This window comes from Passer montanus, unplaced genomic scaffold (assembly GCF_014805655.1).
Source record: "Passer montanus isolate IOZ18808 unplaced genomic scaffold, ASM1480565v1 scaffold42, whole genome shotgun sequence".
Taxonomy (NCBI): Eukaryota; Metazoa; Chordata; class Aves; order Passeriformes; family Passeridae; genus Passer; species Passer montanus.
In genome coordinates this window covers 5,379,065-5,405,649 of record NW_024369041.1, presented here as the reverse complement: position 1 = coordinate 5,405,649, position 26,585 = coordinate 5,379,065, and the positions used below count along the sequence as shown (strand labels likewise).

Genomic DNA, 26,585 nt, shown 5'->3' with positions numbered 1-26,585 from the left:
TCTGGAGAAAGCAGCTCTGACTGTGCCTATACAATACCATACAGGGCTTTTTTGGATGTTGGGCTTGACTGCTTTTGCAGAGGTCTCTGAAGCCTTATTTGCTGTGGAGTGAAGGGAGGGAAAACGAGCAATGGGATGTGTCCTCAGTAGTTTTTATCTATTAGCAGCTTCATGATAATGACATTCAGAGTGAATAGTGCTAGGAATCTCTTCTAAAAACCAGAAGTTTCATCTCTAAAGGCAGCTGAACAGCCTGTGTTGGTTGTGAGGGCAGTGCCAGAGGTCGCAATGGCTACAGCTGGATTTCAAAAGGCATGGTGGAAAAGAAAAGAACAGGATGTTCTGGAAAGTATTGTCATGTGTGTCTTGAAGCAAAAGGGCTGGTAAATGCAGTAACCTGAGTGTCTGGCTCTGAAAGGACAGGATCATCTTGGAAGAACACATGTGTATTCGCTGTCCTCTGTAGCTCTTCATCACAGTTCTGGTTTCTCTCTTCTCTTTTTTAGCTGCACAGAAGTGAGGCAAAGATGATACAAGGTGCACTTCCTATACAAATTTAACAGCATATATTTTAGCATTTACCTCTCTTTACAGAAAAATGGAGGTAATGTACCAGTACAACCTGTCCCTTCACTTTTTAGGGGAGTCCCAGACCTGTGTCTAGCTGGACAAGGAGGGTTGGACTGTGCTGTACCTTTCCACTTTTGTAAAGTGAATGCAGATGGTATGTTCCAGCAGGATGAATGATTTGACACTGTACCTCAGTTACTGGAAGTGCTGTGCACAGTCTGGAGAAAAGAAGTGTCTGAGATGCCTTGCTACTAAGCTGTCTGCATGCTGGTGTGAGGAGAGAGGTGAAGCACCAGGCAGTACCAGAATAGCATCCTGGGGGCCTGAATCCACAGTAACTCTTTCCTTAGGACTTCAGGGAGAGTTGCCTGTTTCATAGTCTTCTGAAATAATTTATCTTCAGGTGCCTAAAATGAGAGCCAAGGAGCCTGAAGAACCTAATTTTGACAAGAAAGTTACTTTTGTTTGTGGTAAGTTTTCTGAAAGGACTTCAGGAGTTATTCTGCAGTGAACTTTGGATTCTGCCCTGGGTGGTGGTATCCCTTGTGGAATATGTGTTGCTCTGCCTGTAGAGTTGTCAGTACAAGGCATATTGCTGTATCAACCCTGTGGGTGCTTTGGCCTTTGCTCTGGATCTTAGCTTTAGTCATGCAACTCTTCTTTTGCAGGATGTTGGTATCTTTAGATCTGTCTGCTGGGTTCTTCCTGCTTTCATGCTGAAGAGTGTGTGGGAGAAGGTGGCCAGGAGTATAGTGTTGGAACGACCTTTTACTCATGGAGGCACAGTGGTGGTGTGTGCTGCCAACACACTCTGGCAGTGGATGCATCTATTTCAGCAAATCTGCCTTCTACTGTTCTACTGCTCAATCTTGTGCAGCAGGAGAGAAAGGGTACCTGCAGAAGCCTGGGTTGGAGAGCAGTGTGACAGCTGTGCAGGTGGACACCCCAAGTGGGGGTGCCATGTGAGCCATTGGTTTTACCCCTCTCATTCTAGTGTACATAGCCACACCTGCTAAAGTCACCTGTGCCCAGCTGGCTGGGATGTCTTCTGCTGCTGTCACTTCTTGGGGAAACCTCCTTTAACAGGTCCTTGAGCACTGGCTAGAACTGTGGCACCCATTGGGGCACACAGGGCTTTCCCCTAACCCTAGCAGACCTCAGCAGGACCTCCAGCACTTGGATCCTGACCTCAGACCAAATGGCTCTGTCAGGTATCTTTGAGAAGAATTTGATAGAATTTTCCTCATTTCATCCTTAAGTGCCCACTGGTGGTCTCTTGTTTTGAAGAGAAAACAGGACCCACTGAAAGGCTGTTTTTCCATGAAGGTAACTTCAACATAGTGGTGACAGCTATGGTGGGTGTCTACTGAACCAAGAGTGTCAAAGCCAACATCTAAAATGACCTTTAGGCTGTTTACTCAAAGCAGTAACAGACTCGCCCCCGTCTTCCTGATAGGGCCATCACTTATCAAGAAATAAGAAGAGCAAGTGGCTAGATATGGAAATCATTGTGGGAGTGCCTAAATGAAAACACACAGCATCGTATAGAAGTAATGCTATACACCAGTAACCTTTGCCTCTTCTGTGGAATATGTGTGTAGAAACCAGGAGAATTACCAGGTATTGGAAAAAAGCTCATTCCAACACAAATAGAAAACCTTTTCTTGGAGAGACGGATGTGTATAATTTAAATCAAGTTTCTCCTCATGCTTCTGTCTCCTAGACATGTAGTAAAATATCAGAAATCAACAATTTTCATCTCACTTAAATGAAACATTTTAGAAGAGGAGTAAAGTAAGCCAAGATATTAAGTAGACACTAAAAATTCAGTAAGCTCTTAATTTAATACCTTGATATGTAGGATGCTAAGTACCAAATAGAAGACAATGAGTTGGTTTCCACTCTAATTTAGAAAATCAAGTCCTTTCTTACAAAAGTTCTCATAAGACAAAAATATACTTAAACACATGCTTAAGAAAGTATTGGTATTTTAATGGATTTACCTCATTAAGCTATATTGTAGCATTTTGCCATCTCAACTAAGTTTTAGCTAACATTCACCTGATTTAGTTGTTTTTTTCTTTTAATTAATTTTTATTATTTAATTTATATTAGTTTTTATTTGGGGTTAGAATAGCAGCACCATCTAATCCCACTTTTGTATTTACTGGAGAATGTCTAGACTGGCTGGTGTGAGGGTTTTCATCCTGGAAGGTTTTAGTAAGATCCCTCTGCACTTGGCATATACGTCACACAAGTACTGAAACTGAAAGCTTTCGATGCGATACCACACCTAGTAATAAACTGTTTCAACTTTTTTTTTTTTTTAAGGGGGAAGAAATACCATCTTTTGGCAGTGTTTCCTCTCAAACCTCAGAGACTTGCTGATCTGCTGTGTAGATCTGTGCTGTGGTTGCAAAGTATCAAAACAGAACTAAGGATTTTTATATCTACTCTTCCCACCCAGCACTCACAGCTCCTTCCCCCTTCCCTGTCTGTCGGGTACTTTCTGAAGGCGTTGGGGACACAGGAAGGGAAGGGACACAGAACTGACCATTGGACAGGTAAAAGGAGAATAGTCTGCCTCGTTTCTTTAGGAGTACAGCCTGAAAATGCCTTGGCAATTAGAATGGACTGTGAATATTGCAGGTTTTTTGGAGGTGGGGAGAAGCAAGGTAGAAGCAACTGCTTTCCATGTCAGATTAAGGAATTTGCAAGTGTTCAGGGCAAATGGTTCCATTCTCTTCCTTAAACTCTGAGCTTTTTTAATGAGAATGGTGTTTTTCTTTGTTTTCTCATGCTGTTGTGATGCATCATGGAAACATTTGGCAATGATGCATGTTGGACATGGAGCCCAGTTGCAGCCAGTGGGCCATGAAGGATAATGACATCCAAACCAGAACTCCAGTTAAGTCGCTGGGATGTTAAATTTCTTATCAAATTTTGGAGTTTTCTTTGCAATTTTCTATGCAAAGCAGGCACTTGGAGTGGAAAAGGTCATTTTGATAAAAATCCAACTTTTCACTAAAATCAGTTCTCTTCAGCACCCTGTCCCAAAATCTGTTATGTTCACAGTGTTCCAGAACAGCCTTGCCATCTGTCAGAAGAATTTTTAGGTAACAAATTATTCAACCTAACTGTGCCCTGTCTTTACCACACCAGTTGTGTTGTCTTTGAACTTCCTTGGGTGAGCCTGAGGCTCACCAAAGACAGCAGGAATCTCCAGACACTAAAGGGGAACCTCTAGAGCCAGGAAATAGAAATGTCCTGAGGATGTGGGTGTTTCTGAAGCACCAGCCACCTCCTGAGTGGGGATGTCTTTACCTACTACTGCAGAAAGCAAGTGTGTTCCAGCACGGAGGTAGTGCTGTTCCAGAAAGGAGTGTATGTCTTGCTCTCCCTTTAAAATGGATCCTCTTTTGCATATTTTGTATTCTGGTAGGAGGTGGGAGGTCACACTCAGACTCTTCCTGACAAGATCCAAATTCATATTATCCACCCCCAGTTACTGCCTAAAACATATGAAAAGTTCTCAGATAAAGGATTTTTCTCTTTCAGCCATGTGTCCTGATCGCTAGGCTGAGGATTCAGCCCTCTTAGGATCAAAGCCTGAATTTTTGTTTAGAGGGGAGTCCCCCTATCCAAAACCCTGTGGTTAAGGCATTTCTTGAGGAGGTGAGAGACAAGGGTTTGAACTGCTGAATGCATATCTCATGCTTCTTTTCAAGAGCATGCTAATTACTAGACTGTGATATGAGAAGCAGACGGTGTTGCCACTATCAAATTGGTTACTCAGCCTGGGTTTCAAAAGCAAGTGGCCCCAGCCAAGTTTGAAGCAGTGCTGGGTCAGTGTGCACAAGCTCTGCTCCAGGGTGGGCTCTCTGGGCTTGGCTCTCAGGCTGGAGATGGGTTCTGCCAGCTGTCCAGGGCTGGCAGCACCAGGGCAGGAGGGGTGATGTGGCAGCAGTTAAAGGACACGGGTGGCTCTGGTGGGGGAGAGAGGAGAAGCCTTCTCTAGGCACAGTTAGGGAATTAACTTTCTCCAAATGCTGAGTTGTACATGCAATGTGGCACTATGAGAGCTGTTGAATATTTTGCCATGAGACCACTAATGAACTTGATAGCCACCACATTCACCAGTTGGTGGAACAGATTTACCCATCATTTCTGAGTTTAAGTGAATGGGACTTTACTTGTGGTTAAAGTTGTAAGTTGTGGGGTGGGTTTTTTTTTTTTTTCTTTTTGTTTATTTGTTTTTTGTTTTTTTTAAATACACTACAGTCTCACTTAAATACACTTCATCTGGGCTGGAACTTTTAACAGTCTTATTTTGTCTCCTCAAGTCTCCTTCAAGATAAGGTTTTCTTGTATTCTGAAATGATGTGGCAGAAGGCAAAAAATAATCTTGTGACTCATTAGGAAATAAACAGAGGCATAATTGCCATCTGTGTTGCAGTCCATTTAATCTTTTCTCTCTCCAGTCATGGAAAAAAAAGTTCATAAAAAAAAGTTGAGGTCTAGTTTTGTGATATTTTTGAGAGAAGCTAGCATAAAAAAATTACAGAAAAGAAAGGGAAAAAAAGCCCCAATACGGGCGCTATACATTATCTTAGACAAAATGGATTAAATTTCTGACACCCTACTCATCAAATTCTGACCTTGATTTGACCCCATTGGCTTTTTACTGTTTGATGTTCTCAAACGATTTGGTGCCACTTTTCCTTAGCAGTGCAGTTAATTTTGAGTGTTAGATAGAGATCAATAGTCATAGCTTGAAATTGGCACTTTTGGACGAAAAATATGTTGTGTGGCAGTAACATAGATTTGATAGTAGTTCAGTTAAGAAAATGGTGTACTCTTTCATTATTGTTTTCAATGACAGTATCCAGAGTGTTACTTCATTCTCCCAGCAAGCTTCTGACAGTCTCTTGTAATATCTTATCTATCAAAGAGTTTTCATTCCTCTCCTTTCATGCTTGGCTTCTGGAGTGGAACTTTATTTAAAAGGTCCCTGAAATTAGAAAGAATGACCATGGCACTTCTGCTATCAAGCTCCTCAGTAAGAAATAAACCCCCTTACTTCTAGACTTGTGTCTGGCCTCCTGCTTGCCCACACTGAAATCTCATTTACTGTGCTGGCTGTGTGGTGGAAGCTTGACTGTCAGGAGGAAGTAAGTGGCCTGTTGGATGAGATTTAATCTTCTCACAGGTAGGTGGGTTTTGCATACTGCCTTCCCCACTTTTATCCATGTGAAAGTGCCCTGTGCCTTGCTTTCAGCCCATTGCTGCAGTGAGAGGTGGGCCTCCATTCAAGGGGTGTTTATTCCTCAACTGCAGCTTGGAGTATCTGCCTCTGGAGGATAGAGCTACTCTGCTGGGCTGGGGCTCGGACAATCTCTGGGGCACAGGATTTGCCAAGACTGTGCTCCTTTTTGTGGGGTCCCACTCCAGAGCACTTGGTACTGTTTAGGTGTAACGAAGCTCTTCTTCAGGCTTCCATTAATGCAGGTACTGGACATTTTGGGGAGTTTTCAGCAAGCCACTAAAAACTGGCCTCTGTGCAGGTGTGTCCTTCCTCCAGTATAACTTTGATTTCCTGACTAGTATAATCCAAATTTGACAGGTGGTGGAAAATATCTGTTTGACCAAATTCAATGAAATTATATATGTGGGGAAGGGAAAGAAAACACAGATGGGCCAAGGAGAGGCTGTAGAGAGAGACACTTGGGAGAGATGTCATGACAGTCTCAGGTTCAGGGAAATGTCAGCCATGGCTGTGCTTTCGTCACACCAAGGGAGAGTCCAACCTTTGTACACAGATGAATAAGGAACCTGGCTGCAGCATTCTTCTGCTCCTGGAATTATTTGGTTAATTTTGACATATTCCTTCTGAAAATTGTGAGCACCTGAGTTTCAACAACCACTTGAAAAGCATTCCCATAAGTCCCCCCAAATCTTGGTTAAATAATTTGTCACATGCCTTCTGAGGAGCTTTTTAAAATGCCAAGCACTGGCAATTTCAGATCAGAAAAGTCCTTAGTTTCTTCTAGGCTGCTTATTTGAGAACCAAGTGCCCAAGCAGTTTTACACAATTTTTTTTTTTTACTACTTGGAAGCCAAGATGCCCAGTTTAAAATCATCTCAATTCCTGTTGACTGTTCTCGCAGTCCTGATACCTGACCTTGTTGGGGAAGAGAGTGCATAATATGCAGAGCAGTGGTTTGGATGGTATGCAGGATCTTTGGGTGGTGTAAATAATTGTTAACCCAAGAAAATCAGCAGGTCACTGTCCATTTACGGTCACTGAAGATCTACCCCATGCTACTAGCAGTAAAGTCTCTTTGGATCAAAGGACATAGTGAGATTTCCAAAAGGCAAGATTGTCTTAGTTTGTTAAAAAACCTGTGGTGTGTCATTATCAGTCTTTCCTAGCAGCATTCAGAAGTTACACAGAGTCTGGATGCAAATACAGGCTGCAGGGAAAATGGAAGGGCAACCAGGGCCTGTTTCCAAAGGATTCCTGCATCTGGGGTAGGCATCTCAGTAGAGATGGCTCCGTATAGAAGCAGTTGTGGTAGGTGCACCATGATACTTTTCATGAAGAAGTGGAGACTTCTGTCCCAGGGACAGGCATCTGCAGGTGGTTGTATTTTCCTTTCTGTTTTCTTTAGATTTAAGTCTCTGGAAAGTGTATACAGATAAAATGTGGACAAAATATTTCTCCATGACTTTCTGGCGGTTTAGCAGAGGAGCAATGGCAATGATGGATAAAGACTGCTGAGAAGGGATATTGTAGGTACCCATGACTCATGCTCTTTACCTGACACTGCCTCTGGGGCCTGTGGATATGAAATGGAGTTAGCCCTTGTACTAAGGAGCTTCACACTTTTGTTTTCTGACTCAAGTCTGGAAATGCTTGCGTACTGCCTTCCTGACATTTATCATGTCCTGAAGGCAATTGCATATAGCATGCTTCTTTTTTAGGCCTGTGTTCTTCCACCCTTAAGCCCCAGCCTGCAGTCAGGAGGGCTTGGAGATGTACCAAGGCAAGGCTCTCCTCTTGTGTGACCTGAGTTTAGCTGCAGGTGTTTGAGGAGATTTTCCCTGCTGAGCACACAGCAAGTGTGCTGCGATACCGATTCTCAGACGTGTGGCTGGAATTCAAACATCACCTTGTAGACAGAAGCCCATGGGTACACATCTACCTGAGGGCTGAAAACTTCAATTCCTTTCGAGGATGTTTCTTTGTGACAGTCTCCATCTGTAATCAATAAGCTCATGACAAATCACAAATTCTTCTCCTGGAGACCAGGTATCAGTGGTGCTGAGTGCCAGCAATTCCCATTAGCTTCAATAGCCACTGCTGAGCATCCTGGTTACATCTGCTCTCCTCCCAGGGGGCCACACTGTCCAGTTACCTTTGGGAATATGTGCTGGTCTCATTGGCTGGGATTTGTTACTGATAGAATAAAGTTACCACCCTGCTTTAAATCCCATGTAAAACCAGGAACAAAGGTTTAGTGAAAACAAATCTTTAATGAAAGTTTGACTTCAGTTTTTACCATCTTCCAAAAGATTTTAGGTAGGCTAGCTTCTCACATATCTTCTGTGACTCATATGCAACCCTGAGCAGCTCCCTTCCTCCCCAGGTTCAATTTTAAACCTAAAAGAGGGCTCAACCTTGCCTTCCCACAAGCATTGGGTGTGTTTTGAAAAACAGTGCCACTGTAGCTGCTCATGCTCCTCTTGTTTATACTTTTCCTGACTGTTTCAGTGCCTAAGTGCATTACTTGTGGGTTTTTGTAGAGCAGCTCCAAAGCTGTGCCAGTGGATTTTTCTAGTTTATAGCATCAGCTATTCAGACAGGTGTGTAACAACTTGATTGACTGTACTTTTAGGTGATGCCATTGATTACTAAAGCAACACATGCACTTACAGGTAAGATATGCTTAAAAATGTCTTGCTCAGTCAGGAGTGGAACCCTTAATCTGCTCTGCATCCTGCAGTTCACCAGGAAGGCTGGATGCTCTGTGAGAGCAGAAGCAAACTCCAGAGCACTGAAGAGGTGAATTGAAGACAGTAATCACTGGCAGACTTGACATATGAGATTTGATCACCTTGCTGAATTATGAGGATTCTTCAGGGACAGGATCTGTGAGAAATCCCTGGCATGCTGCTAGTTCCATAAAATTTGTATTAATAGTGAATTGTTTTTAGAAGGGAAGCTGGCATATTGTAAAAATATCAAATGATAATGCTGTGGTAGTTGATATACACAATGTGCATTTGCAGCCTGGATTGTTACGTGCTACTAGGTTTGCTAGAAATTTTAGGTACGCACTTACTACAACTTTTAACGTGGGCAAAATACCCAGCAATATTTAAGTAAATTATTTGGAACAGGAATTGCAAAGTCAAAATAAATGGTTTATTTGCTTTATTACCAGGGACTACACACGTGCTGCAGTTGGGCTGGTTTGTTAGAGCCAGATGAAAACTTGCTGCCTTCAGATAAGTCCATCTCTTGCACACACTGTGATATCTTGTGTACACCTGTGCTGGTGTGGCATGGCTGCACTCTTTGCTGTACTCTACAGAAGGGAGTGCCTGAGTCTGGGGATCTGGAAAGAAGCATTTTTGTGGGAACCCAGCTGGTATGTGGGGCATGAGTAAGCACAGCTATGCAGCTTTATAGATTGAGAACAGTATTCTGGATAGCTCAGTGGTGCCTGTGCTGTTTTGGCTGAGCTGTTTTGGTCTCTGGCTGAGTTTGTCTGAACTGTGGTTATAGCCGTGTTGAACAATGGATTGCAATAACATTCTGGGGCTGCTTGTAGCAATGGGATGAAAGAATGGATTGTGATAAGGGAAGGAAATACTGGACTTTGGTGCTTTTAGGAGTAATAAAATGTCTGCTCTGCAATATGTTTGGCAGTACACACAGAAACAAATAATCTGTGGGGTTGCTTAGTGTTTTTCCAAGCTTTTGTTAAAGGTAAAATCTGGGCCATCTTGAATACAGTGGAAAACTGCCTTTGCCTCTTTTGGATCAGGATTCCTCCCTTATGTCTGTGCCTACTGTAGTGGGTAAATCACCAGAACTCCATCACAGCTACCCTAGGAAAGCAGAGAGCATCTGAGCTGTACTTTGGAAATTCAGTGCAGTGCCCCGAGGTAGTGCTCAGGGGCAGATGTTGGACCTGGACACTCCCATTGCTTGTTTCCATGCTGAGGGTCTTCTGAGCAAAGAGGTGGGAAGAGCTAGCAGGAAACATACTGCTTGAAAAGAATGCTCAGAGATGGCAGGGGACTGATGGCAAACCAGGGGCACAGCTGGGGAGGGACCCTGTTGGCCTGACTGCCTCTGATCACATAACAGTTGTGTGTGCAAGGAATTTAGATAGGATCACAGCTAAGTAAAGTTACATTGCTTTAAATGCATCCCAGAGGAAAGCAACTTCTGCTCCAAAATCCTTACAAACTAACTAACCAGAATAAAACTCTCAATTGCCCAGAAGTTTTGCTTATAAAGGGCATTAGTGCCTGGATATTCTCCAAATGTAAGTGACAAATATTTGGAGTTGGAGTGTGTGAAATGGTGCCATACCTCATTTCTGAGCTATGCAAACCTGGACCAGTTTGGCCATGGACACCTTTCCTCTCATGCCTTAATTTTTAGTAGATAGATGGTAGTGACTATTTGTACTTTTAAGTGCTGCTTTTCCTCTTTTGACCTCAGAACACTTTAAAAAGGTGGAGTACTGCCTCAGGTCAATTGTGGGCTGAGCATTTCTATACCGAATTTTAACCTAAAGGGCAGCTACAAAGCCCAGTTTATAAATCTGTCAAAGATATTAAAACAGTCCTACTGATCTCCAAATGATAGCCTCTTGGATATTATTGCTGAAACTTTCTGAAAGTAGTGCAAACCAGGAGGGAACAATTAATCCTCAGAGTAACCCCATTTACTCTAGCAGTTTGGCCCTGAGGGAGAAGGAGCACTTGATGTCTGACAGCAGCCCCAAATGTCAGTATTTCTCCACTCGTTCATTTGCTGCTTGCTGTGGTAGATTTCATGCCGTTATAAGCTGTTTATGTACAGCCTGATCAAAGTACTTAATGACAGGGTTAATTTCTACATATAATGAGGAAGTCAAGACAGGAGACAGGTACTGTGTAATCGAATTTTTCATTTTGGAATTTGTTTCTCTTCATGTAGGGCTTAGCTTTGATTTTTATTACCATTAATGTCTGCATTTACTGTTATTTCTAGTTTCTGAGATGAGCTAAACCTACTGCAGAAATAGGCACTGAATTGTTCCAACAGCTCCTATGAAAATATGAGAATAAAGTAAAAAGAGTCTATAACTTCTCTGCAACAACACCTCAAAGTGCAGTTTGGTTTGGGGGACCAATAAAACTGCACTTCTTGAACAGTCTACTGAGACATCTAATCCTTCTTTTCTGACTCAGTAGGTACAGACACAGACATGGATGCTTAGATATCTCTTTATGCAGCCAGAGAGACAAAGGCTATGTTAAAATCTGGAAATCTTATAGTTTATGAAATGTGTGTCTTCACAGACATAAATTAATCCCAAGAGCATCCCTTTGAAAGAGCTGATATTGAAAATGAATGGTTCTCCTTTTTCTAAAGATGGAAATGGTGCATTAGATCTGCATTTGCCCTGCTTATTTTGGTTTTCATTTTTAGCTGTACTGAGTGCTGTAAATATTTCTGGACATTCAGAAATCTAGGGGTATAGAAGTACTGAAGGCCTTACAAAACACAAAACTCTGAGGCAGCCAGCTTCAGGAATCAAGCTGGAGGTGGGGTGACATTAAACCTTGGTATATCCACACCACCCTGCATCCACTGTTTTTATCTTTTTCTAGCACTCTGTATGTTTCAGAAAAATAGGGATTTAAAAGTTCATGCTAAATTCTGTTGACCACTGTTATACAAGTTTCCTCAGGCTGAGGTAGAAATCCTCCTTTGTGAGGAAAGTGTGCACCTCTATTAGCACCACTGTGCAAGCTGTAGTTTGCAAATGCGGTGGGAGGCTTTGCTCATGCTAATTTGGGCTCAGTCATGCACCTCTTTTCCTCTTTTACATGCAAATAGCAGCTGTGTCAGTCTCTGGGATGCCTGCTTGTTCCTTTAACGGAGAGATTCCAGTTCATACCTTCAACCAGTGCATTTGTGCGTGGGCAGGGGTATAGCGCAGTGGTACAGTTGCTGACAAGGGAAGAGCTGTGACGGAGGCTGGAACAAGTTAGTGAAATAGAGAAGTCTTGAAAGAAGACACTGAGCTTTTCTTGTATGTTTTCATTTATTAAAAAAAAAAAGGTGTGGGAGTGGAGAAGAGCAGAGATCTACACAAAATGATAATCCGTAATCCTGCCCCCATAAAAAGGAATCTCTTGCCTCTCTTGACTGCCAGAGAGATCCATGTCTTTCTTCTGACCCAAAGGGTTCTGGCAGCAGCCATGAGGCTGGAGCACATCAGCCAGCAGCCTGTGTAGCTGGGATGGTGCTTGGATTCCTCATGGTGGTGCTGAGGGAGCAGGGCTGGTGAGCTGTCCTGCTGCAAGCATCACGCTCCAGAGGGTCCCTGGCCTTGCCAAGCCACCAGCTGTCCTGTGCTCTGCTCTCCCAGGGTTTCACATGGTGGAGTGCAGCACAGCTGCCATGCTGTGGGGACAAGGAAGTTCATGGTACTTGCTTGGATCAACAGGCAAATTGGGTACAAAGCATATTATTGTGGTGTTATTTCTTCCTCTGTGTTCAGCCTTCTCCTCTGCTTTATGGTTATGGCTACCTGAACCTAGCCACCACCTTCCTTTGCCTCTCCTGCTCTTGTCACAGAAGTCAATCCAAAATTAATCAGGTGAAATAATTTCTATGATATCACTTCTGATGCTGTTGAACTTACTGAAGAAAGTTGATATTAGTACCATGCAGGCCACGGAATGTAAGTGTTGTATGAGGACCAGTTTAAAAGGGTATTTAATTTAAGGTGCAAGGATTTCCAGAAGTCTGGAGTACAGAGTTTTCTAAGAAGGTTATCTCAAAAAAATATAATATCCCTGTGAAGTTCTCAGTTAAATCTGTGGGCAGCTTGTCACAAGGGTTTTCAGAAGACGACAGCTCACTTTTTGCAAAGCCCTGAGCCATGTTTGTTTTCTCCCCTCAAAAGACTGCTCCGATGTCAGTGCCACAGATTCAGGACACAGTGTATAGCCAGGATTCAGCTTGCATTCGCCTCCTTGTGTGTCCATGGATGTCTTTGGGGGCTGTAAAAGGATAACTGTGATGTAGCTGTCTCTGACCTGTTTTCTAATCTACTTGATCATATCCCTTCTGTGTGTGTGCAGGTGGCAGAGGTGGGGTCAGGGATAGAAACACACGTACATGCTTTAGTCATAGTTATGGCATCAAAATGATGTCACCTTTGCGTAGGGAAGGCCTTTAAACCCTTCTCTAGCCTCTCCACTGATCCATGGGGAAACAAGACTGTGACCTGTAGAGTTTTACTGACTTCAGGTTTGACAACCCTACCTTAAGTGGGTAATATGTTGTGACACAGCAGGATAAAATTCTGGCCCTAGTAATGACTGTGGATTTTGGTATTGGTTTTGGAAGTATTTTAGGCTTTCAAGTGCAGAAATTAGTGGCAAATGACATGATGAAATAATCTAGTTATTTCCTATCAAACAGGCTTTTCAGCAACATGGCTATTCCAGATAATGCTTTTCAAATAGAACATCTTGAGCTATTGAGCCCACAAAGAAATACATGCATACAACAGAATTGCTTCCTGTCTATTTAACACTCATGTGTAATGATGTGGGTGGGTCTGCTTATGTTGCTCTCCACCATAATGACTATTTATCCAAAGCAATTTGTTACCTGGCCTAAGTTTTGCAAAAGCACCTGGTCTTTAAAACCTTTTGAGAAAGGGTGATATTTGCACCTGACATGTCTACAAGTAACTTAGATCAAGTTATTGATCAGTCCTGTATGTGTCGCTTTGCAGTGGGAGGATGAGACAGAGAGGCCAATCCGTTACTGCAGCCATCTACCACTGGAGAGCAATAGCACTAATGATACAGGTTTTCAATAGCTGATTTATATTATCCTGCAGTCAACAAGAACTCATGATTTTGGCGCTGTACTGTTTAAAGGAACACTCCCAAATGCTGGCAGGCCCCAAATCTGACCCATTGTAACACAGCTGCTGCATTACAAGCTGGGGAAAATGGAACAAAACCCTCCAAGTCTTCCAGAGTATGGTCTGGACAAGCTCTTTGCTCACTGAGCAGTGGATCTTGTAAGGCCCCAGTTCATGAGAGGCTCATTCTAGGGAGTGATTCCTGTTAAGATTTGCTTTAGTTCCATCAGCTATTCCCTCTGCTACCCAGAGGGGAGGATGGAGTTACAGCTCTTTCTCTGGGCAAATCCTGCACTTACCATCTCAGTGATCAACTGCTAGTTTGGTGGTGATTAATGAGAAATATGGGTCAGTGGCTATAAATGAGAGGCTGGTTCCCCTCTTCCTTCTAGTGATATGGGTACCTTGGGCAGCACAGAGGAAGTGTGTGCAGAATCCAGCAGAGCTGAGAGGGAGAGAGCAGCAGCAGTGAGGAGCTGAGTTTGCTGGAGAAAGCTTTTGATGAGCCATGCAAGAGCTGGCCTGGGCAGTCAGTGGGCACAGCCCCATCCTCTCTTTGGATCATGTTTGAACACAGCAACATCAGCTCGGTGAGGCTGAGGTCTTGTTTTGGGCACTCCTAGCAACACAGGCATGAGGGAAAGGCTGTGTGAGAGCAGCCAGGCACTGACAGAGGAGTGGAGATGTCATGTGGAGCTCTGCATGCTCAGATGGGCTGACCTGCAAGGACAAGCACTGTGTTTTTGGACTTGTACACACCCTGTTTTCACACAAACATGTCATGTAGATTTGTAAAATGCAATAGCTGCCGAGCGTATTTTACACAGTCACAGCCTAGTGAATGAAGGATCCACTAATTAAGAAGCCTCTAATTAGGCTTTTAAATGATAAAATGTAATGGCTCTAGTGCAGCTGTTGTAAACTATAGAGTAAATTATATCCAGTTGAAAGAGGCCTTAATTATGTAATTATATAACATACTCTAAAGACTTCGAAAGATAAAAGAATTTTTAGTATCTGCAATTAAAAAAACAAGGGAGTAACAATAGAGCTCTTAAACCAATGAAAGCAAGGAAATTCAGAGTTAATCTGAAAAGCTGTGGTACTTTCTTTTATTCTCACGTTGTTCTAATTTTTGGAGGGTTGTTTTTGTTCTTTTTTGTTTTCATGATGGATGATATAAAGAACTATTGTCAACCAGGAGTTTATGTCCCCTGCTTTTGTTTTTCTTGCTTTTATAGGTCCATGTACAGCATTGATGATACTCAGCAAACCTTCTAGGGCTTCATTTTTGCAGAAATCCCTAGCAAGAACACACTTATTAGCCAGCTTGTCTCCTTGCATTTTGATTTACAGAATGGCTGGTTGTTGCACATGCTGTTCTGAAGACAACAGGACTCAAATGTTGGTCACATTTGGCCCCTGGAAATCATGTTTAGGCCCCATCTAGCGTGCATGTTGTTGGTGCAATGTTGGCAGCCATTCTCCATGCTGGACTTACCAAGTGGAAAAAAGGGTTTGGATATACCTGGGACAATTCAGCTAAGTGGAGATTGCACTCGGGGCTTCTTTTTTTTGCTGCAGTGAAACTCAGGAGAGTTTAGCCCTTGCCCACACTGGGGCTGGGCCAGCCTTTAGACACCAGCACTCTTCCCTTCACCCCAGCTCTGAGGTTCCTTGGGAACCTCACCAGCTCTGTCTCCAAACCTGCATCTGCTCTCAGCCTCCCTCACTTACCAGCCCTGGCTGCTGCCCTTCCTTGCCATCTCCAGTCACAACTGACACTGATGTGCTGCAGTGAGCAAATGCCTCTTTACAGAGAAAAGGAAAGATGTCTCTGCTGTGAGCCTGGTGGCTTTGCTCGTCTGTTGCCAGTTCTTTTCTTTTCTCCAGTTACTGCTCCTCAGGACAGGGCTGTGCTTTTTGTGTCTGTGAGCTGCACCACGTAGAAGATACAGACTGTAGGCTGTGATGTGGAGAGAGCTTAGCTCCTACAGCTGTTCTTAGGAACTGGCCTTCACAGCTGTAGGACCAAGCCCTCCATGACAGCCAAATGAGTGATGCTTTTTTTGCTTATTCCAGCCACATCCAAGTATTTTTATTTGGAAATGTCACAGTAAGGGAAATAAGGAATACAGATCTCATAGTAAATTTTTATGGCTGATTAATTAGCCCAAAGAGTATTAAATTGTGCTAATGTAGTTTGCCTCTTCGATGCTGTCTTTTGACTTCAATGGAACTAAATACATGCTTAAAGTTAACTACATGCCTAAGTGCTGTGGTGAATCGGGGCCTAGGGCATTAATTAGAACTTGGCTCAGATTTACTTTCAAGGCTTTTCCCCCTCTTTTTTTTTTCTTTTTTTTACTCTTCAGTGCTCAGCAGTTTAATTGGTATGCAGATGTTCCCCTTTATTGCTGGCAGAGGCCTCTGTCACTGTTCTGAAGGTACTCAGACTTCAAGGCTGGTACAGTGGGCAGGAAGAAACCCCCCCTGAGGGCTTTCAAGCTTTGTGGGAAATAATGATATATGAGACAGGGATTCCTTTGGAACCTGAAGGGAACATGACAGACAGAATAATATGGGAGGAAAACATTGTCTTCACAATTGAGACTGATGGTCTCATCTTGTCTCCTTGTTATTGTTACCAACCAGGACTGAGATGAGCTTTCTTATGAAGAACTTCATTTTGTGGCAGGTTCTGTATGTTGGGCACACTGCGCTCAGTGGTAGCTTTCCATCCAAAATACAGATATTGACAGGCCCTGAGGACCCCTTTGAGGTGGTGGTTTAGCCTAAAACCTAAAATTCCTTCCAGCATTGAGATGCATTTTGTCAGGAATGACAGCTGCAATTTGATAATCTTTTACCACTTTGCCTGCCCCTACGAAGAGTTGTTGGGCTCAGGAGTGTCAGCTTTATGAATCAGATTTTCTCACACTTTATTAATTTCACTTTCCAGTGGTTAGTGCATGTTTGCAAGAGACAATTGATTTGTAGGGATCTGTGCAGGATGGAGCAAAGCTGGAACTAAAACAGGAATGCAAGTTGACAGCAATGCAATAACTCTAATTGACAGACACCAAAAGCACTATTTAAAGCAACATCTCCTCTGATATTTAGGTTAAAAATGACCCTCAATTTGTCCTCAGGTTGCTATGTCCAAAAAGAAATGGTTTTTATGTATACTCATTTCAAATGGATTAGCCAAAAAATCAAGTGTTCATATTCTATACTTTTATTTTCAAGTTAGAGATGATTCAAGCTGCTCTTGTGCAAGGTACTGGAAGATGGCTGTTTCTTAACTCCTCCAGCGTAAAAGCTGTCTTTCAGGGGATGCTTTGCTCATGTGAGATTTACGTTAGTATTTTTTGGCACCCACAGTTTGCATTCCAGCTAATGGGAGAAGGACTAATACACTTACTGTATGTTGTGGGTGCAAAAATGCAAATAGAAATTACACCCAGTGTGGAAAGGGCTAGGAAAATATACCTTCTTGGATGTGAGCAGGGCAGGTTAGGAAACATCATCTTCCTTTTACAATTGTCTGTTACTCTTTACATTTCTGGAGAACTGGGATCTTGCTGTTAATCTTACAAAAATAGATGCTGTGGTGAAGCCTCAGGCATGAATAAAATTGGATGTTAATCTTAAAGCAGATTTTTTACAGCTATGCACTCAGAGCAGTGAATCCAAATGATTTTGGAAACTCTGTAGTTTTTACTTATTTAGGTCAAAATGCTGTGGGGAAAAAGGTCAGTGGCACAGGTACATAGTGTAACATTTGGGGCTCCTGAAAGTTCAGTAGATAAGCACAGCAAGTATTAGACATCTCTGACTTGACACAAATAATAGGCAAAGCTAAAAAAGCCTGCTGACAAGAGGAGTGGGTGTTGGTGGGTGACTTGCTGCAGTTTTAGAGCTGTTAAGTGTAGGTTTTTTAGCATTTTCATTATTTAAAAGTGGAGTGGTAGTTTCTTCACTCCTTCTGAAAAGTTACTAATTTACTCTGAAATATAGGGTAAGCCACAATGATTTAACAGATTTGTAATATGCTTTAGAGTGACTTTAAGTAAGATACCCTCCTTCTCTCTGAGCTTCCCACTGTCTCAGCTCTGCCCTCACTCCTTTCTCTGTGTACATCTGCACCAAAATGCAAAGCAAGGGCTGCCCCATGCATGACTTTCAGGTGTATCCTGTGTCAGCTGGAGTGCCTGGATGGCTGTGACCCTGGTGCTCATGCAGGTTTGCCTGATTGCCAGAGCTCAGAAAGACTGACAGTAACAGGCTGAGCTAGCTACGTTTGGATATTGGGAATAGCAGCCTAGACTCTGGAGTGATTCAAAAGCTGCTGCTCTGCAGGTGGACAGCCCTTTCAGGAGGAGCCCTGACATACAGAGCCTGCCTTTTGCCTAATGCATGGAAAGTGCCTAGTGGAGCATGGCCAAGGGCTGTGATTAAGGTCCCCAGGATATTCCTGGGATACAGGCAGCGTTAATTAATCTGTGGTCCTCTGTGTCTGATTCAGAGAAAGCAGCTGAGTTGTATTCCCGAGGGGCTCCCCAAGAAGGGAGGCAGCCTGCAGGGATGGAAGGTGCTCAGGACATTTTCTTCTGTTGTCAAGCTGAAAGGTGTCATGCCCACAGCTGTGCTGAGTAGCCATGCCTGTGGCAGGATGCTTCAGCTGCGGGCCTTTTGCATGGATGGTGTTTAAATCTGATTGTGCCTCTCTGAGAAGGAGCTGGTCATGCATTTACTCAGAGAGATCTCTAGTGGTTTGTGGTAAGGAATTGGGACCTGGGGCTGAAGCCACAACCTCCAGGACCAAACCACAGAATTTACACAGCTGCCAAGGCCTGCCCGTTTGCCTTCCCTGATGAAAGTCTGTCACCACACAGCTCTTGCACTTCTGTCTGCTCTAGTCCTTATTGATGGAGGGAAGAACCTGTTTTGTTCAATATAGCAATGATGTCTAGCTCAGTTTAATTTTACTAGCTGCTGCTGGTTTGTTGCTATTCAGTGCATCCATGGATTTGTTGAGTGTAACATGGAGGGGTGTGGATTGGAGACAGAGACGACACACACTCAGTGGTCCTTGTGACAAACAGCCCTGAGTTTATTCCCACAGCTCCTTTTGCAGAAGCTCAAATTTCCCTAGCCTACACAGGTGATCTGTTGAGGTCTTAGAACCATCCAGATCTCTGGCCAATGATACATCTGCATTTAGGGCTGAATGACATTGGCTGGGGGTCCCTGTGTAGATTTGAATCCGATCTATCCTTGCCCACCCAGGGGCTGTAATGCTACAGTTCAGTATCAATAATCAAGGGTAGAAATACTTGAATAGAAAGCCAGGTGGAAATGCTGAGTTTCTGGAGGACTCCAGGATTTGTTTTGCTCTTCTTTGTTTCCCTGTTCCAGAAGGTGTGAAGTACACTTGTCCATTTGTAACTGAAACTATTCAAGATGAACAGGCCTGAAAGGGCACTTTAAATTTCTCTTGCTGTCTGGTGTAGTAAAGATCTTGTCTTCTAGAAAACATTATGAATGTAAGCTTTTGTTACAAGGAGAGGAGGTGAGTTTGTGTACTCAACTTCTATTTGGAAGAATATTTTGATGTGAAACATTTCTTTTTCCAGAGGCTTGAGCCAACTGCTTTTGGTCTGGGAGCTTACAGAATGGGTAAGTGCAGCTGAGTTGTGCTGGGTAGATGTCACCCTTAGGGATTTGTGCATGGATCTCTCCTTGGCCTGAACTGGAGAAGGGCAAGAGTTTGTTCACTTTTGCTTTCTGTCACTGAGAAAAATGAATGCTGTTCTATAAAGCTATAATTTCTTCCCAAGTAGATGATGACTAAAGAAGGCCTGAACTGAGTATAGATAATCTTATATTTACTTGAAATGAATGTAGCTCATAACTCTTATTTTAGCACCAATCTGGAACACTACTGTGAGCAGATTTATGTCTGCTTCTTCCCTACCTTGGCATTCTGGCATTTATGCACTCACTGGTAGTGCACATTCTTGCAGTGATATTTGGGAGTTTAATGAAGCCCAAGTGTCTGAAAGGTGAGTGGGTAAAAGGTAGATACTTTGAGATCCAAACCTATTCCTTTTGTGTGCTCCACAATCTTATTTTAGTTCTTAAATATGGTTTCATTCTTCTGATACTAAGAGTCAGCACTGATTTCAGTATGTGAGTCATCAGGAGAGTTATTAACTATTTTCTAGTTGCATGGTCCTTTGTTGCAGCACTGAAAATATCTAACTTCAACCATGTGTTTTTAGACGAGATACTCACAGGAAGCCTTTTCTGTATTATAGGAGAGCAAATTTAATCTGGAAGTCATTGAGAAAAACCAATAAAGAGCTTCCTTGATGTGATTTTTGGAGTTACTTGCTGGAATTGAATTGCATGGTTTTGGGTATTGGACAGAAGGGCAGTTAAAAGCTTAAAGAAGCTTAAATGTAGATGATAATGAAAATGTTATTGGTATTTATAGGTTGGTTGATAATAATGTCAACATATTAAAGTGATATGAAATATCTCCTTGATTTCATGGACAGTGCCTTACATTATATAGTTTATTATAATAACATGATCCTTGATATACACTGATGATATGTTTAGCTTTATAACTTTTTTTTTTAGTAATGCAATTGCCCTGAAATGCCATATCAAAAGTATGCTTATTACAGAACAAGTACAGTTACTGTCTGCCAGTGTTATCTCTATGAAAGCAACCTAAGCTAAGAAAGCACATTTGGAAAAAACGTGCCAAGCAGAGGTGGTTGGTGGGTTTTTTTTTTCCCCTTTTGTTAGACTTTCTGGGAACATTCATTAATAGTTGGAGATGTGGTCTTTCAACTAAATTTCTTTCACCCAGATTATATGCAAATTGCAGGATTCTTCAAGCATAAAGTCATATGCCACGAGTATGATATTAGCATTTCTTTAATAAAAATAACTTTGAAATTCACCTTGTTTGGTGAATTGCCTTCCTTATCATTCATCACTGTGTAACATCTTTGCAGAACAACAGTAACTGGAAGGAAGGAAAATACTGGACCGTGTTTCTTGGAACTGGGATTGGCAGAGGTCTGCCTTTCTGGAAAAGAAATGCTGATTTTGGTTCTTTATTTTGTCCTGGCCTTTTTATGCTGCTGTGTACTGGAAGAAGAGAATAAAAGTGAGCACTAGATGAGCTGTGAATTCCCTTTGGACCAGACTTTGGGAGTCTCTGCTCTGACACATATTTTGGGGTTACTTTATCCTGAGGGACTTTATTCACAAAATCTCAGAACATATTCTTCCAATAAGATTTCACATAGTTCGATAAATGTTTGGATAAATTTCATACCATCTTATCAAAGCAGACAATAGTTCTTTCTTGAGGAACTGAGCTTAAGTGAAATGCTCATTTATGTTGGTGGAATAATAATTAAGAGTACAAGATCCAAATCAGTGCTTTGTTATTCTGTTGCAGGAGTAGGCTGAATCAAGCCTCTGTCAAGAACCACTGGTGAAATACTGAATTAACATACCCAAGACCAGCACATCAGGAGGATAGCCTTCTACCAAGAATAGTGTGGAGATATACCTTGTTCACAGAAGCTCTGGAAACATCGTGAGACTTGGACAGACACAGTGCATCCTCAGAAGGCAGAGATGCTGCTGCTGTCTGGGCATTGCACACTCTGTGTTCGTGACAGATAGAAATAATGCCCAGTTTTGGGGGAGCTTGGTGGTATGGGAGACAGTCACAGTAACTCTAATAGGGTGGCTTATCACTTTCTTGTGAAGCCAGGTACAGATTCTGTTCTCTTTTGCACCCACAAATCTGGTATAATATTAATTAGATTGTCATAAGGGTGCATTAGTGAAGATCCATAAAACAAAAAAAAAGGAAATGTTCTATAGTCATGCTAAAACTTGGTATGTGATTTATGTGAAGGGGGTGAACAGAGATCATTAGCCATGAAACACTGCTTTTCCAGAAATATGAAATATTTAGGTAAAATATCTAGGTAAGATCTAACATAAATTTGATTACTGCCTGATAAAATGGTGTCTCTTCCCTTCTAAATAGGTTTGATCATCTCCTCAGTGCAAGCCCTGCACCTTCAGCTAGATTCCTTCCCAGGCAGCTACAGTGGATCTGCTCACCAAGGGAATTTGTCCCACTGGATTCCTTTTTTTATTTTTTTTTCCGTGCAGTTGAATGAAAAGTGTGTGTCTTTTGAAGAACGGCAACTGAAAGAAATATTGATGACTGCCAGGGCATCTACAGAAAAAGATAAGAAAATTACTCTACTACAACAGTGAAGACAAAGGGGCTTTGTTAACACTTTCTTGTAGGTTGTATATATTAATAGTAACAAGTAAAGTTTTGTATTTTTTCAGAGAAACACACAAGGCCTTGAATTGTATTGTTTTAATTGCAACTAACTGAATGAATTAAGTGGAAAATCACACACAGTACTTTGATTGTCTAATTCTCTGTATGTGAGGCTTTGGGAACAGTTTGTTATTATAAAAGAACAGCACTAACCAGAAATCAGCCAACATGTAATTGCTAGGCTGAGGGGCAGTTTGGGGAAAGCTGATACTTATTTATACATTATTAAATAAAAGCACATAATATGAGGATCATCTCTCACTGCCTCCACTTCATACATTACTCATCTTCCTAAATTTCATGGTTATGTACTCCCTTAGTACATTGCTGCTTATAACCAGTGCAGGCATCAAAACCACCCACATCCAGGAAAAGAGATGCCTGTGCATTTGTTATGATGGCAGATTTGGTTGTGGGACTCATCAAAGATTATGAACCTTCAGTTCAAGGAAAGGAATCTTGACTCAAGTTTTAAAGGTTGTTTTCAGTACCTAAAATACACCTGGGCACCTGGGACTGTTCAGGCGGCTGAAATTCTGGCTGGTGTTTCCAATTGACAATGTACCTTTAGAGATTTACGGTCAGTAAATCTAAATGTACCTTTAGAGATTTACAGCCAGTACCCTGATAGAAGATTACCCTAATAGCCAGTACCTAAATAGAAGACTTAAGGGCAATTTTGGTGTTAAATTTGACAGATTTCCCAAAAAAAAAGTTGGTTATGTAATTCCCATCAGTTTTGGTAAGAATCAGGTAACTTCTGATTATCTCCAGTGGTTCTCACTGCTCACTTGTGCCTTACTACCATAGGAAACAGCCACTTGCAAGACACAGATAGAGGAGGCAGGTGGTGAGTGGACTCATGAAGAAGGTAGAGCAGTACTTTATTCTCAGTGGTTTTGACTATTTCAGCTCTCCTGGAGGATAGAACTGCCATTTGTTCCTTTAGCACAAATTTGAGGGCTTTCTTCTCGGAAAGCAAGGTCTGTTTCAGAGGACACAGAAGCAGTTCTTTGTGCCATGTAACAAGGGGTTGAGTAATTCTGGCCTCACAAGTGAGATGCATGTCTTACAGACCAAAGGCCCTCGGTGATCTGCAGCAGAGAGCCTGTGGATGGCAAGGTGTGCCAGCACCTGGGGAGTTGGCACTGCTGGACACATCTGCAGACTTGCTGAGCTGCTATATACAGTGACATTCATGCTGTACAAACAAACCCCACTATTAAACCACTTAAACACTGTTTATGCAACTTCAAAATGGTAGAGGCTTGATTTTATGACTTCATCTGCAGGCTTGTTGAAACTTACATGTCCACGCTGAAGTGGTGTGAAGATTAAATTGCTAATCCTAGTTACCAGTATAGACTGTTGCACAGAAGGTGCCTGAGAGGTGGAACTGGGCAGCGTTCAGCTTTGCACAGCTCTTGCCAAGAGTTATTTGGTATCCCTGTTGCTGTTTTTTGAAGTCCAAAAATATTTTCCCCCAAATAACCTATTTTTCTGCAAGGGAACACAGCTGCATTTATGAAAGGTCTTGGCTTTTACAGTAAGTCTGGTTTGTATAGTTTCCTCTCTCTATGTATGTTATCTGCATAAGTACCAACAGTCATAATGAAAAACACAGTTTTGTTACAGGAATTTTTAACAGTGGTTTTCAGCAGTTTAGAAAACATTGGAGCTACTTCCAACAAATGAAAAAAATCTACACAAAGCAGCTTTGAAAATGTTGATGCACTTTGGCAGATAAATCTTTGGTTTTCACCCTGCTCTATTATTCTTTCAGTGATACTGAAACCAATATAAAGCATTATTGATTTCAACCAGCTCAACACAAGATGCCATATGGCTTTCACCCCACTGTCCCCTGCAGTGGGGGGCTAAATCTAGGCTGTGCTCTTGTGGCTGAGTGTTCTGAGACAGCTTCTATTCAGTGCTTGTGTGCGGTGCTAAAGCTGTCTTCACTGCACCTCTTTTTCCAGCACGACATAGGAAGTTTCCCAGATTGAATTCTCAATCACAAAACTCATATGGGAGACACTCAAAATGTAAGACCTTTCAAACCCTTGTGAGTTCACAGCATTTAAAGATAAGAGCACAGTATTGCCAAGAAATGTGTCTTGTTGAGGCCCACAATTAACTTTATCAAAAGAAGGAATCTTATTTTTGCCTGCTGCAGATAGAGGTTGCCTCTCAAAGCAGCCTAAAGTTAGAGATAGCATCTGGTTCAGATCACGATATGATGAAAGATTCAGGTTAATTAGTATTTATTCTTAGTTGATAGTTATTCCTTTTGGCTTGAGCTAACAAGCAGGAGTTGGAGTCCCACAAAGTTGTGTCTCCTGGGATGAGAGATGAATGAGGGAGACGGTCTCCATGGTGAAAATGTATTTAAGGATGGGATTGTCAGTAAGAAAAACTGGCCATTGCCTTGGATTCTGATAGCCTGATGGGAGGATGCTCTGAGGGCTGACTCAGTGCAAGCAGGGAGGGTTGGATGTAGGCATGGACTGAGGCATCCCATGGGGCCATGGACAGGGAGAGGTGCCCTGGTTCCCTGCTCAGTCCAGTGTCCTCACATGTCCCTGCCCCCACAACTCCTGTCCGGCAGGACAACACCAGTTGCCTGAACTGGGTGGTTTTGGCTGCAAGGAGCAGTCAGGCAGCAGCTCTGGAGAAGGTGGCTTCTCAGTGAACCTCTGAGGCTTTTAGTTCCCCTTTCTTGGCACTGCTTCCTGCAGCACCACACAGGCTCTACACACCACACCACAGTGTAAGAGCAGCTGTTCATCTTAGATAGAATTGTTTTTTGCTGAGGTCTCCTAACTGCTTATGCAGCCAGGAGGAGCCCACCAGCTGGAGAGCAGCTTTCCATGCTTTTTCGCTTTTTCATTTGCTTTTTTTTTTTTTAAATTGCTGTTGGTGTCCAGTTGGAGTTGAGACATTTCTAGCAGGATCGCCTGTGTGTCTGGGCAGAGTTGCTCTTCTCCAGTGACCTCATGGACTGTTTTGTTCCCTCAGGCACTCACAGAGAAGATAATGTCTACATTGGTGGAAATTCTCTGACTTCACAGGTTCCAGTGGCCTGGGCAAGGGCAGTCCCATAGGACAGGCACTGGGCCTCCTGCCCCACAGCCATAGGGCTCCCCTTTCCCGCTCTCTCACATCACAGTCTGGGTCGCTGCAGCAGGTGAGGCTGCTGGTATAGAAGGCTGTGGGGAGGCCATTCCTGTCCTGAGGGGCTGAGGTGATGGCCAGAGGGCCATAGGTGTCTCGGGCTGAGGCCATGGCGGGAGGGCTGTGGGTGTCTCTGGGTTGAGGTGATGGCACGAGGACCACGAGTGTCTCTTGGCTGAGGCCATGGCAGGAGGGCTGTGGGTGTCTCAGGGCTGAGGTGATGGCAGGAGGGCCGTGGGTGTCTGTGGGCTGAGGCCATGGCGGGAGGGCCGTGGGTGTCTGTGGGTGTCTCTGGGCTGAGTTGATGGCAGGAGGGCTGTGGGTGTCTCAGGGCTGAGGCCATGGCGGGAGGGCCGTGGGTGTCTGTGGGTGTCTCTGGGCTGAGTTGATGGCAGGAGGGCTGTGGGTGTCTCTGGGCTGTCATCATGGTTTGGAGCATGGTGTGGGTGCAGCTGGGCATCTTTTGCCTTGTGGACATGGCTGCACAGGCCAGCCAGTGCAGATTTGTGGCCCTCCCCTGCATTGCTTTCTCAAGTGTTTACTTTAAAGTCTCAACAAGACCTGAATTAATTCCCTTAATGTGGTTTTGGCTGTCCCCTTCTCCCCAGCCCTGTGGAGGAGCTGGGGAGGTGCTGGCCCCTGCACTGGTGTCAGGCTGGCCGTGAGGTGAGGCTGAACTTGCAATCCCCCTCCTCATGCTTCTCTTTGCAGGGGCCTTGCTGAGGAGCTGTGGGGTTGAACAGAGATAGAATAGCACAAACTGGGGTTTTGGGTCAGAGAAGGGGGCAAAAGGACCCCCAAACTTGCACACAAGTAAAATAGGTGGTAATTCTACCTTGGAAATACTATGGTACTCTCTGGAGAGATTCCTGAACACTGAGCACCTGCCTCATAGCACAGTGCTGGGCTTTGCAGACCCCTGGTTTCTCTCTGCTTTGCAGCCTGTGGCAGCCAAATAGGAGCCTCATCAGACAAGGCTTGTTGCTTCTAGCACAGAAAAATGCTAAACTTTAACCAAACCATGTATAATAAATGTTAATAGCACCAATTTCAGTGCTTATACCATCATAAATAAACTATTAAAGAGAGAAAAGCAAGAAAATAGTTTTGTTGCTCACTTAATTGAGGAGGCTTTATTATGTCCTGCTGTGCTGATGGTAAAGGCCTATTACCAAGGCTGAATCCCAATTAGGTCAGGTGTGTTCTAGGTCATTATAGTCACGAGCATCAGGTGTTTCAGTAGTGCAACAAACTATTTGGGAGTATCA

At 43.0% G+C, this 26,585-nt stretch overlaps 1 long non-coding RNA gene across 2 annotated transcripts in view; it reads left to right on the top strand.

Annotated features, from left to right (window-relative positions):
- The window catches only part of LOC120507241, a 55,870-nt gene extending 32,032 nt beyond the window's left edge, over window positions 1–23,838 (top strand). For both annotated transcript variants that reach the window (XR_005628702.1, XR_005628703.1), the window contains 2 exons: window positions 19,385–19,427; window positions 21,232–23,838. This is a non-coding gene — a long non-coding RNA (uncharacterized LOC120507241). The remainder of the gene's footprint in view (window positions 1–19,384; window positions 19,428–21,231) is intronic.
- Window positions 23,839–26,585: the final 2,747 nt, after the last annotated feature.